Genomic DNA, 17293 nt, shown 5'->3' on the forward strand with positions numbered 1-17293 from the left:
GGCGTTCTGGATGTTCTGTAGCTTGCGGATGAGGTTTTTGTTTATTCCGGCGTAGAGTGTGTTGCCATAGTCGAGTCTGCTGGTGACCAGGGCGTGAGTGACTGTCTTTCGGTGTTCGAGGGGGATCCATTTGAAGGTCTTACGAAGGAGGCGGAGGGTGTGGAAGCAGGAAGATGAGACAGAGTTGATCTGGCGGACCATTTTGAGCTCGGAGTCCAGGATGATTCCCAGGTTGCGTGCGTGGTCTATGGAGGTTGGCGGGTTTCCGAGGGCGGTGGGCCACCAGGTGTCGCTCCAGGCGGGTTTGGGCCCATGATGAGTACTTCTGTTTTGTTGGTGTTTAGTTGTAGGCAGCTGTTTTTCATCCATTTGGCGACGGCTTCCATGCCTTCTCGAAAGTTGCGTCTGGCGGTATTGGGCTTGTTGGATAGGGAGAGGATGAGCTGGGTGTCGTCTGCGTATGACACGATGTTGAGTCCGTAGGTTCTGACGATGGGGGCAAGTGGAGCCATGTAGACATTGAAGAGCGTCGGGCTGAGGGAGGAGCCCTGGGGGACTCTGCAGGTGGTAGGTGTGGGGTCCGAGAGGAAAGGGGGAGTCTGACTCGCTGCGTCCTGCCGGAGAGGAAGGAGTAGATCCAGTCGAGGGCCTTGTCCTGGATTCCTGCGTCATAGAGTCTGCGTATTAGGGTGCAGTGGGAGACTGTGTCGAACGCCGCTGATAGGTCGAGGAGGATGAGGGCTACTCTTTCTCCTTTGTCCAGTAGGGTGCGGATGTCGTCTGTTGCGGCGAGGAGGGCGGTTTCCGTACTGTGGTTTTTTCTGAAGCCGCATTGGGAGGAGTCGAGGATGTTGTGTTCTTCAATGAATGTGGTGAGTTGGCTGTTGATGGCTTTCTCGATGACTTTCGCTGGGAACGGGAGCAGGGAGATGGGTCTGTAGTTTTTGTGGTCGGTGGGGTCCGCTGAGGGTTTTTTTAGGAGGGGGTTCACCTCGGCCTGTTTCCAGTCGTCGGGGAACGAGGCAGTCGCCAGGGAGCGGTTGATGGTGTGGTGGAGCATGGGTGCGATGGTGTCGGCGGCTCTGTTGAAGATGACGTGGGGGCAGGGGTCCGTGGGGGCCCCTGAGTGGATTGACTTAATTGTCTTCAGTGTGTCTTCGGTGGTGAGGGCTGTCCAGTCATCAATCGCTGGTTTCCGGGTGTCGGGGGTGGTTGGTGAGGGTTCAGTGTGTTGGTTGTCTTCGTCGAAGTTGTCGTAGATGCTCTTGATTTTGTGGTGGAAAAAGGTGCTGAGTTTGTCGCAGAGGTCTTGTGAGGGAGGGATGTCGGTAGACTCGCTGGTGGGTTGGGCGAACTCCTTGATGATGCTGAAGAGTTCCTTACTGTTGTGTGCGTGGGTGGAGATTCTGTCTTCAATCACTTTTTTCCGCGTTTCTCTGATGAGTTGATGGTGGGCGTTGGTGGCGGCTCTGAAGTTGTTGTGGGCTTCTGTGGATTTGGTGTTTCTTCAGGCCTTTTCGAGGCGGCGGCATGTGCGCCTGGATTCTCGAAGTTCGGTGGTAAACCATCTGGCTTTCTTGGCATGAGTATTGTTGTTTTTCTTGAGGGGGGCTATGGTGTTGGTGCTGTCCGAGATCCATCTGTGCAGGGTTCGGGCTGCGGTGTTGGGGTCGTGGTTTTCCGCGATGGTTGGGGTGGAGTTGTTGAGTGAGGAGGTGAGCTGGTCATCGGTGATTTTGGTCCAGTATCTTTGTGGAAGCAGGTGCTGGTGTCTGTGGATAGTGGGTGTTCTGAAGGTGAAGTGGACGCAACGATGGTCGGTCCATGGGAGTTCGGTGGTGTGGCTGAAGGTGATGGAGTTTCCTGTAGTGAAGAGGGGGTCGAGGGTGTGTCCTGCTGAGTGCGTGGGCTCGGTCACGATCTGGCAGAGTCCAATGTTGGGAGGTTGTCCAGGAGGCATGTGGTGTTGGGGTCCAGTTGATTGTCGAGGTGGAAGTTGAGGTCTCCCAGCAGGGTGTAGTTGGTGGATGCGATGGCCTGCGGGGAGATAATGTCCGCGATGGAGTTGGCGAAGGGTCCGCGGGGTCCAGGGGGTCGGTAGATGAGGGTTCCTCGGAGGGCGGCGGTGGGGCTGGCCAGTATCTTGAAGTGAAGGTGTTCCATCAGTTCTGTGGACTCGTCAGGGAGTGTGCTCAGGCGGAGGCTGGATTTGTGGACGATGGCGATTCCTCCTCCTGTGTGGGTGGGGCGGTCCTTCCTGGAGATCTTGTATCCTTGGGGGATGGCGATGGCGATGTCTGGTCCCGAGGTGGTGTTGATCCAGGTTTCGGTGAAGAATGCTACGTCCGGGGTGGTGCTTTCAAGTAGGTCCCAGATTTCTGTGGCGTGTTTGTGGAGGGATCGGACGTTGAGGAGGATGCATTGCAGGGTCTTCAGTTCGGTTGTGTTCTTGTGGGCGGGTTGTGCTGGATCCGTGTTCTTCAAAAGAAACAGGGGTGGCTGGGCCCAGCGGGAAGGAGGGTAGGCAGGGCCTCACAAATATAAATTACAAATATTTGCCTATGCCTCCGAGCTAATTAGGGTACTCACAGATTCATGTACGAGTAAACAATAGTTTATTAGTTTACCCAAACAACACTTTATGTTTTTCAATTAGTAATCAGTTCATAAAAAAGATATTCAAAAAAGCAGACCAAAGATTGCTATCAACTTCATGTCATAGCCATACACACTTTCAGAAAACAATTTGTGTATATATACAGTGAAAAAGCAAATAAATGACATTTTAACATACAATGACAAAAAACATATACCGTGAATACATTTCACCACGAAAACAGTTAAATAACATGGATGATTTAACCATACGTGCAAGAAAAACTTTTTCAAAAACAAGAGAGAGACAAGGATAATATTTCAAACAAATTACACTCCTAGGTCCTGAATCTTATATTTTCAATTGAATGTCAGGAACATTGCTCATTTTAGCATCAATAAACAATGGCCAACTGGCCAGTGAAAAAAGAGAATGCCGACGCGTTTCGAATCCAGTTTAATGGATTGCTGGATTCTCGTCAGGGCAGTGTAATTCTATTCCGTGGGAGCTTGTGATATTCTGCCCACAGTCGCTCCAGTTACCAAAAGAAATGCCGTCTATGCCGGTCAGTTTGCGCTGCACTAGTCTTGGACGTATGACAAGTTGTGCCAGTATCTTTTCATGTTTGGAGATGTGCTCATGTCAATTTTGAGAGCTAATCCGCGGTTTTCAAAGATGGGTGTTCTGTTTCTCGGGACGCAGTCGTCCGCCACAGACTAATTTTACAAATCGCATTTACATCAACCGACAACCTCCTGGTAGTAAATGTCAGTTGCTACTGACATTTACTACCAGGAGGTTGTCGGTTGATGTGTGGACGCCAAGTGGAGATTCTTGAATTATTGCGATTTGTAAAATTAGACTGTGGCGGACGACTGCGTCCCGAGAAACAGAACACCCATCTTTGAAAACCGCGGATTAGCTCTCAAAATTGACATGAGCACATCTCCAAACATGAAAAGATACTGGCACAACTTGTCATACGTCCAAGACTAGTGCAGCGCAAACTGACCGGCATAGACGGCATTTCTTTTGGTAACTGGAGCGACTGTGGGCAGAATATCACAAGCTCCCACGGAATAGAATTACACTGCCCTGACGAGAATCCAGCAATCCATTAAACTGGATTCGAAACGCGTCGGCATTCTCTTTTTTCACTGGCCAGTTGGCCATTGTTTATTGATGCTAAAATGAGCAATGTTCCTGACATTCAATTGAAAATATAAGATTCAGGACCTAGGAGTGTAATTTGTTTGAAATATTATCCTTGTCTCTCTCTTGTTTTTGAAAAAGTTTTTCTTGCACGTATGGTTAAATCATCCATGTTATTTAACTGTTTTCGTGGTGAAATGTATTCACGGTATATGTTTTTTGTCATTGTATGTTAAAATGTCATTTATTTGCTTTTTCACTGTATATATACACAAATTGTTTTCTGAAAGTGTGTATGGCTATGACATGAAGTTGATAGCAATCTTTGGTCTGCTTTTTTGAATATCTTTTTTATGAACTGATTACTAATTGAAAAACATAAAGTGTTGTTTGGGTAAACTAATAAACTATTGTTTACTCGTACATGAATCTGTGAGTACCCTAATTAGCTCGGAGGCATAGGCAAATATTTGTAATTTATATTTGGATCCGTGTTCTTGGCGGTGCTGCAGGTGTGCCGGCAGCGGTGACAGCTGAAGGGTCCATGGGTGTCGGCTGGTGATGCTAGCTTGCAGTTGTTGTTGCAGCCTGGGTTGAGTGCGTGGAGTGCTGCTGGGTCGTAGCGTTGGCGGGGCGGAGATCCAGGGTTCCTGGTGCTGGTCGCGGACGGGTCGCAGACGGGCGCAGACGTGCTTGCCTTTGAGGCGCCTTCGGTGCACCAGCGGCGGCCGCGCAGTGGCCACCATTAAGTAGGGGTCGGGGAGGGCTGGACAGCTGGCAGGCGGGAGTGGGGAGGGGAGCTGGATTGGGCCGGTCGCACTGGGGGGGAGGGGCCGCGGGGGCAGCAGCGGCGGGGAAAGGTAAAGGGAGGAAAGAAGGGATAAAGAAAAAGGGAAAATAAGCAGAAATAAGGCACAAAAGAGCAGCGATGCAGAAAAGAGCAGAAAGGTGAAAGATAGAAAGGGTAGAAAAACGAGTGGAGGAGCAGAGGGAGAGAAAGGGAAAATGGGCAGAAATAAGGCACAAAAGAGCAGAGGTGCAGAAAGGTGAAAGATAGAAAGGGTAGAAAAACGAGAGAAAACGAGTGAAGGAGCAGAGGGAGAGAAAGGGAAAATGGGCAGAAATAAGGCACAAAAGAGCAGAGATGCAGAAAGGTGCAGAAAGGTGAAAGATAGAAAGAGTAGAAAACCGGGTGAAGGAGCAGAGTGAGAGAAAGGAGACAGAGGTCCACTGGACCACCAGGGATGAGGCGCAGGGAAACCTGCGGGTGGAGGAGGGCCTCGATCACCAACACTCAAGAGTGCAGGGGCAGGGGCACTTCACTTAATGGTGGAGCTGCGAGGGTGGGAGAGCAATTTCACTGACAATGAGTCAGTGGTCTTGCTCGCCTGCCCCCGCAGTGGCCGCCATTAAGTAGGACCGTGCTCACTCACAGTCAGCCGGAACTTGAGGATTTGCCTCAATCCGGTGCAGGCAGATATGCACAGCTGGCATTTTGGCACTAATTTGATTGAAGTCTTCAAACTAGCATATCTCCGGTTCTACTGTTTGACCTATTGTTTTTTTGGTCTTCTTTTATTTATTAAAATACTAGTTGTACCCGGCCACGCGTTGCTGTGGCTCAGTCTGGTTAAATGGAAGAGAAAGAAAAGATTTAGCAAAAGTTTCTAATATATTTAATTTGTCAATGCTTGTGGGTATACAATATGTTTTTGTGACTATTGTCTCTATGCATCCCTTGTAGTTGTTGCGCAGCATCTCTATGCGTCCTTTCTTAATGTTGCAAAGTGAACCAACTCCTCCCCCTCCCTCAACCCACTTCTCGGTCTGCCATCCTGACACCAACTGTCCATCATAATATATATGGACTATTGTCTCTATGCGTCCACTTCCCGGTCTGCCATCCTGACACCAACTGTCCATCCTAATATATGTAGACTATTGTCTCTATGCTTCCTTTGTAGTTGTTGCGCAGCATATCTATGCGTCCTTTCTTAACGTTGCAAAGTGAACCAACTCCTCCCCCTCCCTCCAAGCGCAGCATCTCTATGCGTCCTTTCTTAATGTTGCAAAGTGAACCAACTCCTCCCCCTCCCTTCACCCACTTCCCCGCCTTCCATCCTGACACCAACTGTACATCCTAATATATGTGGACTATTGTCTCTATGCGTCCACTTCCCAGTCTGCCATCCTGACACCAACTGTCCATCCTAATAGATGTAGACTAATGTCTCTATGTGTCCCTTGTAGTTGTTGCACAGCATCTCAATGCGTCCTTTCTTAATGTTGCAAAGTGAACCAACTCCTCCCCCCTCCCTCCACCCACTTCCACCTCTGCCATCCTGATAGCTGTACCCAGCCACGCGTTGCTGTGGCTCAGTCTGGTTAAATGGAAAAGAAAGAAATCGCTGTGCTCGCAGCCGTGCATCCTCAAGTCTGGCTGCACGTCGCTCTGCTGCTTCCTCGGCACGTATTTTAGCCATTCTTTGTCTGTTTCGCTCGTTAGTTGATGCCCGTTCTTCCTTAGTTTGATTTGCAATTAGTCGTTGCACTGCATCCGCTCCTCGAGCTCGATGACCTAATTTTGATCTTCTGCGAGGTATTTCGAATCCAACGTTGTGTATTAAAAAACATGCAGGTATTCAAATTCTACGTAACTTTTGGAGATTTAAGATTTTGAACCAACGAACATTTACATTTTTATTTCTCTGTTTTTGATTTGCAATTAGTCATCGCACTGCTTCCGCTCCGCGAGTTCGACGACCTAAGTTTAATCTTCTGTGAGGTATTTCGAATCCAACGTTGTATATTTAAAAACACGTGCGTATTCGATTTCAATGTAACATTCGGAGATTTAAGATTTTGAACCAACGAACATTTACATTTTTATTTGTCTGTTCTTGCTTTTGATTAAAAAACACGTGCGTATTCGACATGCGCATATTCGAATCGAACGTTGTGTATATAAAAACACGCACATATTCGAATCAAACGTTGTGTGAAAATTTCAAAGCAATCGGTGAAGAACTTTCGAAGATTTGCGATTTTGAACAAATGAACATTTACATTTTTATTTATATATAGATTGTCTCTATGCGTCCCTTGTAGTTGTTGCGCAGCAACCAAATCAACATGGTCTGTTCGGCCTTTCGATTAAAAACACGCGCGTATTTGACATACGCGTATTGGAATCCAACGTTGTGTATATAAAAACACCCCCCTATTCGAATCCAACGTTGTGCCAAAATTTCAAGGCAATCGGTGAAGAACTTTCAGAGATTTGCGATTTAAACAAACGAACATTTACATTTTCATTTATATAGAATATTTTAATTTCCAAAATTGGTGTGGAATTTTATGTGTTGTGTTTTCACTGTATTACTGTTTGATGTGCTGCATCAATACTTTACACATTGCCTCAACGTTAAGCCTCAATGCTCTGTGCCAAGCTATCAGATGTGTAAGCACAGGTTAATTAGGGGTTTGCTTGTGCTTCTTTTTAAAAAAACTATTATTTTTATCAAGAGTCAGAATAATAATACAGTCACTTACATATACAGAATATCTCCAGTCAATATAAAAGATGGCATGTAATAATATAGAAGATAATTGAAAGTTTAATTTATAAATAAATCTGAAATGGCCAAATAGAATAAAAACAATCAATCGGCTATGGCCAATGAGTCCATACTTTACCAACATTTTTAACTTAGCAAGGTCCCCGAACTTTAGCAATAGCGAATTCACATTCATACATTTGACGGCACCAAGTTCAAAATTCAGACACCTTTTGAGGTATAGGATAACTTCATGCCCTAGTGACATAAAGGTGAGCATTATCAATTATAATCGTAATTAATGACCTCAAACTGGGAGCCAATCCATCTTTATTACCCAACATGATTTCCTTATCACTCAAGTTGGTTTTAATCCCAATATACGTTGCAATTAATTCCAATAAGCTGTCCCAATAACTGTTAAGCTTAGGGCAGTTAATGAACATGTGTACTACGTCTGCTGCATATAGCTTGCATTTGTGACAGTATGAGTGCTCTAAGGTCCCTGCCATACCCTATTTTGAAATGTGATTAGGTGTGTAACATAACATACAGATTGTCTTAAATTGCTGTAATTGAGACTAGTTGAGCTGATTGACTGATCTAAGATAGCAAGTGTATCCTATAGTTCAGCAGACGTGACTACAGTCATCAAGCTCGCTCCATTTTAAAGCAAGCTGAGTACTATTGTCAGAAATACAGAGTATATACTTCTGATATATTATACTTATACTGACCATCTTTGCTTCTTTTCCAGTGAAATTACAAGAAAGAAGGTCAGTTGTTGCATTATCATTCCTATACTTAGATCCTTAACAATATAGTCCCTCACCTGCACATATTTGTAAAAGAGATACTTCGAGAGCCCATATGCAGCCTGTAAAGACGTAAATGCCCAAAAAACCATGCCTATCAAACAGCTGTCCCAGATTAATTATGCCTGCCTGACCCCAAAGTCGCCCTACGTTGACATATATTAGGAAATAGAGGGTCGCCACAGAGCGGGATCAGTGAATGCACTGTTGGTAAAGAGAATCTTGTATAAATTTCTCGCCAGTTTTGTACTATATCCCTTACTACTTTGAACCTTACCTACTTAAAGTAGTTGGGATCCATCAATTTGTGTATAGAGAATTGAGTCATTACCCAGTGCTAGTTGAGATCCATCTGTAGTTGGCCCAGACTTATTTCCTACTATTAAGCTTCAAATATGGTCAGTAAATGATGCCCAAAAAATAATTTAAAATCTGGTAGTCCAAATCTACCTGTGTATGGGGTAGTTTCAGTAAGCACATATCACGCTTAGGTCTCCTATAGCCCCATATAATACTGCTAATTTTTATGTCCAGTCATTTGAAGAAAGAGTGTGGAACTTGGAGTGGTATTGAGCAAAACAAATACAAAAACTTTGGAAGTGTATTATTTTCACAATATTACATCAATCCATGATGCTCAACAGGAGTTTATGCCATTCTTGCATTTTCACTACGGCTCCTTTCAGAAGAGATTAATAATTTAGAGGGATGATCTTCTCCACACGGCTACACAGACATATGCCAAGATAAGTAACAGTAATCATCACCCCTATCACAGGGGTGTGTGACTTAAAGTTTCAAATGAACTGCCTCTTTGAAAGGTTCAATTGTAGCTGGAGAAATAGCCAAATTGTTTGGCTTCCTTAGATATTATATTCAAAGCATCATTCAGGCTGCTAGGAAAGACTGCTACATCATCAGCATACGCCATTATTTTCTAATCAATACCATTCAACTGAGCAAGTTGTATGCCCTTACACTGAATCAAGTGTCTTATAAACGGTTTAATATACAGGGCAAAGAGCAGCGGAGAGAGTGGACACCCCTGCCGTGTGTCCCGTCCTATTGGAAAGGAGGAAAATGAATGTCCACTGATCATTACCTTAATGACTGGGTTCTTACAGAGCCTCTGTACGAGTGTAATATACCAACTGCCTATTCCACATGTATCTATAATCTGCCAGGGTGCTCCTCGAATGACCCGATCAAAGGCCTTCTCCGCGTCCAGCATGATCACACCCATATTATCCTTAGTTTTACTTCCCACATCAAGCACTGTAATCCCAGTGTTGATATTTACTGTGGTATCCCTGCAGCGCATAAACCTGTGTTGTTGATCTGAGACCACAATATACATAACTGAAGCAAGACGCAGAGCTAACATTTTTGAAAAGACCTTTGCATCAGCATTTATCAGGGGGCTAAGCTTTTTTTTAGAAAGATAACGATATTAGTATGTCCCCATGTTAGCGGAGCAGCCTCTCCATTGCGGATAGCAGTGACCAAGTCAAAAATCTCTGGTGCTAAAATATCTGTAGAACCTGTACAGAATTCCAGCGGTATTGAATCTTCACCAGCTGCTTTCCCTGAAGGTAGTACATTTCTAGCTGTCTCAACCTCACCAAGACTAACTTTCCTCTCCAGGACCTGTTGCTGTTGGAGTTTAAGTTGGGGCATACCACATTCCTGCAGGTACTCATCTGCAGCCTGATAGTTATTACTGTCAGAACCCTGGTACAATTTTTTATGAAATATAAATTGTTCCACGATTGATTGAGGGTTCATGTATACTACACCACTTTATATATAGGTGAAAGTGGTGCTTGTACCTCACCCTGACAAGGATTGGGTTGCTGCTTAAGTAGGGTTTTATTCCCTCAATCAGTAACTAGGGGTGAGCGGGGAACTCCGCTCCGCTGACGGAGCTTGCAAAGCTTTCCCCACTCGGCACTTCGCTTGGAGCATGAAGGTCAGTATATAACTCTGCTACCTACTTAGCGTAGCAGACTTTACCAGTACCACCGCCAGTCCACCCATGCAGTGCACTACATTCCATGTAATGCATGGCAAGTGTATGGCTCGCATGTAGCTCTGACGGATCACTGAAAGAATATCGACTACCACAATATCGAGTACCCAAAATATCGAGGTGAAAATATCTACTACAAAAATATCGAGTTTGTATGTACAAACAGGTAAGTACCAAAATATCGACTACAAAATATCGTTTACAAAAATATCGTTGTAAAAAATATCGACTTTACTAAAAACAATGTTTAATTACATTAATATAAAAAATTAATTACTAAAATATAATTAACAATACTTAAAATAACTTTTAATAATTAAATATTTAATGAAAGTAAAAAAAATATATATTTTTAATCATATTTCTTAAAACATATATATATAGTAACAACATTTAATTAAATAATAGGCAATATTGTATATGTACCCCAAAAACCCAAAACTGACCCTGAACCCTAAAAATACCCCTTTACCCAAAAACTAAAAACTGACCCTGAACCCTAAAAATAACCCTTTACCCAAAAACTGAAAACTGACCCTGAACCCTAAAAATACCCCTTTACCCGAAAACTGAAAACTGACCCTGAACCCTAAAAATACCCCTTGACCCAAAAACTGAAAACTGACCCTGAACCCTAAAAATACCCCTTTACCCAAAAACTGAAAACTGACCCTGAAACCTAAAAATACCCCTTTACCCAAAAACTGAAAACTGACCCTGAACCCTAAAAATACCCCTTTACCCAAAAACTAAAAACTGACCCTGAACCCTAAAAATACCCCTTTACCCAAAAACTGAAAACTGACCCTGAACCCTAAAAATACCCCTTTACCCAAAAACTGAAAACTGACCCTGAACCCTAAAAATACCCCTTTACCCAAAAACTAAAAACTGACCCTGAACCCTAAAAATACCCCTTTACCCAAAAACTGAAAACTGACCCTGAACCCTAAAAATACCCCTTTACCCAAAAACTGAAAACTGACCCTGAACCCTAAAAATACCCCTTTACCCAAAAACTAAAAACTGACCCTGAACCCTAAAAATACCCCTTTCATTTAACATAATTAGCAATTAATCAATTAAATAAAATTAATTACCAATTACATTTTAATTAATTAACAAACATTTTTTAATTAACAATTAATTAAATATTACTACCAATTATTAAATTAACATATTTAATTAATTATAATTAAATTACTTCCCACCCTATTCCCCTATAAACCCACAACCCGCTAGAGAAAATACATTATTTTAATTGACATAATTAGCAATTAATCAATTAAATAAAATTAATTACCAATTAAATTTTAAATAATTAACATATATTATTTAATTACCAATTAATTAATTATTACTACCAATTAATAAATTTACATATTTAATTAATTATAATTAAATTACTTCCCACCCTATTCCCCTATAAACCCACAACCCGCTAGAGAAAATAAATTATTTTAATTGACATAATTAGCAATTAATCAATTAAATAAAATTAATTACCAATTAAATTTTAAATAATTAACATATATTATTTAATTACCAATTAATTAATTATTACTACCAATTAATAAATTTACATATTTAATTAATTATAATTAAATTACTTCCCACCCTATTCCCCTATAAACCCACAACCCGCTAGAGAAAATAAATTATTTTAATTGACATTATTAGCAATTAATCAATTAAATAAAATTAATTACCAATTAAATTTTAAATAATTAACATATATTATTTAATTACCAATTAATTAATTATTACTACCAATTAATAAATTTACATATTTAATTAATTATAATTAAATTACTTCCCACCCTATTCCCCTATAAACCCACAACCCGCTACAGAATTAAATTACACAATAATTAAAAAAATAATTAATTAAAAAAAATAATAAAATAAATTGACACTTTTCACACATATTATAACATAAACACACTATAAATAATTAAATATTATTTAAAAAACTATATTTTTTACTATCTAGATTATATACTTGGATATTTTCACTGTCTATATTATTTACAGTCGATATTACTTCACTTACCTTAAAAACGATATTTTGGCTGTCGATATTCTGTCTAGTCGATATTTTCTCCAAACGATATTTAAAACTCTATATTCTGTCCAGACGATATTTTGGAGTCGATATTATGTCTGTGCACCAGCTCTGACTTCAAATTGGTAACAGCAAATCAGGTGGGGCTATAAATAGTACTCTACCAATGACGCCCTGAAGATTATTCCAGGAATTCAGCATGCTGTGTACGGAAGTAGGAGTACTACGGCTGGTGTGGTAAGGGTGCTCTTGCATCAGGGAAACACTTGGCTCTGCTTTTAGACTCTTTATTTATAAAGGTTACAAGCTCTGCTAGTATTTTATAGATTCCTCTGAGTGTGCCTTATCCTCCCTCTGTGGAAAATGTTATGGTTTTGTTATGTGTTGGAGAAGATACATTTCAGCTGAGGTGGATTAAGTCGCTTGTAACAAGCAGTAGTAGCACCAACGCATCATAGCAGACACATTTACTCTACACTGGCGTGGGGCTTCTTTAGTCGCGTTTTAGTGTCACTGCGTGCTCGCCCATCACTGTTATTCGGTACCTGTGTAGAGAAGTGCAATCCCCCTCCGCAGGACTTTGGACAGAGGGACTGTTATGGCTGCTGCACGAAGGGCCTGTGCATACTTATGCAATGTCGTCAGATTCTCAGAGCAAAATATCTGCTGCTGATCTCCCCAGCCAGAGATGCAGGACACAGGGGGAAGCAGAAGCTCTGCTACCTCCGAAGCATGGGAACTCCACCGTACCCCAGCTTAATGACAGCGAGCGATATCCTATAAGTGACTTTGATTTAGCAGGGATCAGCAGGATTTAGAAACTACAGTCTTTGTGTTACTGGTGCGAGACATGCTAACTATACCTCTCATTCCCCCGAAGTGATTAACCACGCAGTGACCATCACAGGCGGCTCCCAGAGTGGAGCGGAACTCCACAGACTTCCTTTTTTTTTTTTTTTTTTTTATTATTTTCAGTGGCAGAGGTATACAAAATACAAGGATGAGAAAAACATTTTTTAAATTTAACATAGTGATACTCATTCACGTAACTGTCGATACATTATTAACGGAACCAAAGACGAGAAAATAGACCGGTGAGACATAGAAAACATAAAATATAAGATATAACTTTTTTTTTTACAGATGTGGTCGTTGTTAAATTAAATCCAATTATCAATAGGAGACCATAATTTCCTAGCAAATATCCTCTTTCTATGTCCTTTCAGTTTGTACACTGCTTTATCCATTCTATACACATCTAACAGCTTACCCAACCATAGTTCGAAAGATGGTGGATCAGCATCTAACCATCTTGAGGTAATACAAAAACGATAAATAGACATTCCGATAAACATGAAATATTCTTGGTCAGCTGATAGGCTCTCGGATGGAAAATATAAGCCAAAAATAATCACAGATGGACATAGTTTGATATTAATATTGAGCAAATTAGTCAAAAACTTTTCTATCCTATTTATATATACAGTTAATTTAGAACAACTAAAAAACATATGACATGAATCTGCTGCTACAGTACCACATCGACTACAATTAATGCCTTTCGTAGCTTTCCATTTGGCCAATTTTGCCGGTGTGTAGTAAAGATCTAAGCAAGCCATATAATGTTGACTTTTAAAAGAACTGTTGATTAATGTTTTATTACTAATCTCAAACGCCCTTGCCAGATCTATCCCTTCTATACACAGCTTCCTTTCCCATTTCTGTGTTTGTTGGTCGAGATCATCGTGCAACCTATTGACCATTAATTGATAAATTGTGCCAATACGACTATCCCTCCTACCACTCTCCATAACAACATTGGTCTCCATTTCGTCGTTATATAAGAGGTTTTTTTTTCCCAAAAAACTACGGATTTGTAAATATTTAAAAAATTCCTTTCTAAAGAGGCCAAATATATCTTGAAGTTCAGAAAAAGACATCAGAGCCCGATTATGGTACAGTTGCCCAATTGAGTGTATCCGTCCCATACGGAATCGATTCATGGGGATATCTTGAGAGATATCGGATAATGGCATATTACAGCAGATGGGTGTATAAAAATTATATTTTGGAATTATCCGTAAAGCTTTATTAATTTGTCTCCAAACCAAAAAAGCAGAAAGAAAAACCTTGAATTTTGTTTTTTTGTAATAGCTCTGCTCCATAAATATCAGTAAACATTGGCGTGCATGAGTACCCATAAGCATTTCGTAAATGGACGGTGAAGCAAAGGTTTCATTAACATGATCATGAAATAGTAAAACCTTAATTGTTTTAAGAGTTATAGCCCAATAGTACATTCTAAAATTCGGAAATCCCAGCCCGCCACGTCCTTGCGGTAAGGTACACCATTTTAGCGATCTCCTTGAACGACGATACCCCCATAGAAATCTGGACAGCATCCTATCTATTTTGTTGAAAAGAGACATAGAAAAAAATAAGGGAATGGTTCGAAACAAATAAAGGAATTTTGGAAAAATCAACATCTTAATAACATTGGTTCGTCCAAATAAAGATAGATGTAAATTGTTTATTCTTTCTAAGGTTCTATTAGTGGATGTGAGTAATGGATCCAAATTGAGTCCAACAATGTCATCTACTTTCGATGATATAGTTACACCGAGATATGTAGCAGTATCGTTGATTGGAATATCAATAGGTATACCAGTTTTAGAATGTATAATTTGGGTTTTTGAGATGTTTAATTTGTATCCGGAAAACTTTCCAAATTCGCTTGCAATTTCTATTATTTTAGGTAAGGCAGAAGAGGAATCAGAGGTTACAATGGCCACGTCGTCCGCGTAAGCTAAGACTTTGTGGTCTATCTCATGAAGACGAACAGGTGGAATACCAGGTTCTGTAATTAGTCTATTCAAGTAAGGTTCTAAATAAAGTGCAAATAAAAGTGGAGAGCAAGGGCACCCTTGCCTGGTCCCCCTGGTGATCGAAAATGGGCTAGAAATATCCGTACCTAATCTTATTACACCCTGTGCGTTAGAGTAAAGTGACTGTATAGCTTTAATGAATTGTGGTGGGAAACCCTTCCATTTTAGCACAGACCAAAGGAACCCCCAGTCGACTCTGTCGAACGCTTTTTCAGCATCAAGCAAAAAAACTCCGACTGGGGATTCCTTTGCCTGAGCCCAATCCAGCAGTGCAATAACCCGTTTAACATGATCTGTAGTGTCCCTGTGCTTAATAAACCCATGTTGAATATTAGAAACTAAACCCGGCATAACATCGTTTAATCTATTTGCAAGAATTTTAGAATAGATCTTGCTGTCAGCTGTAATCAAAGAAATAGGACGATACGAGCCTAATTCTTTTGGATCCTTGTTTTTTTTAACAAAAACAACTATGGTAGCTGTAGACCAGGAGTCAGGAGCTTTGTCTTGAAATGCTGCATTAAAAATTTTAAGCAGCTCTGGTTTCAGCAAGAATCTAAATGTCCGATAAAATTCGAGGGGAATCTGATCGGGCCCCATGGCTTTACCGGCTGCAAGACTCATAATAGCCCTTTCGATCTCTTCCCAGCTTATTGGGCTAGTAAATAGATCTATATCATCTATACACAAAGAAAGTTGGTTAATGATTTGGAAATAGTCTATGGGATTAAGAGTCTTGTCAATTTCGTTGTTAGAGTCATTGTACAACATCTTATAGAAGCCCTGAAATGCCGCTAATATTCCTTCCCTGCTTTCGCAGAGAATCCCATTTGTATCTTTAACGCACTGTATTTCGTTATAAGAGGATTTTTGTCGTAAGCGCTGTGCTAGAATTTTTCCCGTACGTTCGCTCAATTCGTACCGTTCCGTTTTATATTGTTTAAATTTTGCCGCTACTTCTTCAGCAATGTATGTACGGAGACCAGAACGTTCAATGGTTAATCGCATTTGTACATCCTCTATATTAGCATTATTTTTACATGCGATAGATAAATCCAACTCGATCTGCCTAATCTTATTTAGCCTGTCCCTGAAGTCTGTTTGATTTTTTTTCCTCTTATAATTTGCAAAACTGATAGTCTCGCCCCGTACAATAGATTTAAAAGAATCCCAGACTACTTGTGGAGAGGCAGTGTCGTTATTTATCAGAAAATAATCTTTAATAATATTGACCATATTTTGAAGATAATCTTCATCTAATAATAAATTTCTTTGAAATGACCAGGGTCTAGTAAGGTTTTGACAGTCGACAGAAAATTGTATCTCAGCCATTATAGGATTATGATCTGAGATAACTTGTGGTAATATCTCAATATGAATTTTTTCTAAGAAAACTAAGGATACAAAAAAATAGTCTAAGCGGACAAATTTTTGATGGGGAGTAGAGAAAAAAGTATATCCGGGGTCGTTATAATGGAATTTATTCCAGACATCAGTTAGCCCGTTACTTAGTACTAAGTCTCTAAGAGCTTTATAAGTTTTAACCTTTCGGCCCGTGTATCTCTTCGCTAATCGAATATTCCAACCAGCTGACATATGTATATTTAAATCTCCACAAACTATAATCGGTTGAGTCCAAGTTGATAACTCTGTATTCATAGTATTAAACAATTCGGCGTCATCTAGGTTAGGGCCGTAGATGCAACATAAAGTGAATTTACAGCTTCCGATTTTTAGCTCGGCCAGTCCCCATCTGCCCCATTTATCGGAGAGTGTTTTTAAACAATTCCCTACTCCTTTTCGCATGCAAATTGCTACGCCTCTTTTGATACCCATTTGTTTAGAGGTAATCAAAACTTCCAGTCCCAAATTATTCAAAAGAAAACGTTTATCCCATGAAATGTGGGTTTCCTGTATACATAACAGATCGATGTTCAGCACCTGAAGCATTGTTCGAAACATAGCAATCTTCTTTACGTCATTAAGACCATTAATATTAATAGTACATATTTTCACCTTTTTATACATATCAGAAATGAAAAAAAATTATCGACCAACATCACAAATATTTGTTCCTCAATGATATCATTTAAATGCCTTGTAATCATCCCTGCGTTGAACACCTCTGCCTTACACCCCCACCACCAACCCTTACCCTTACCCACCCCCACCCTTAATCCCCGAACCCCTCCCC

This window comes from Lissotriton helveticus, chromosome 9 (genome assembly GCF_964261635.1).
Source record: "Lissotriton helveticus chromosome 9, aLisHel1.1, whole genome shotgun sequence".
In the NCBI taxonomy this organism is placed as follows: Eukaryota; Metazoa; Chordata; class Amphibia; order Caudata; family Salamandridae; genus Lissotriton; species Lissotriton helveticus.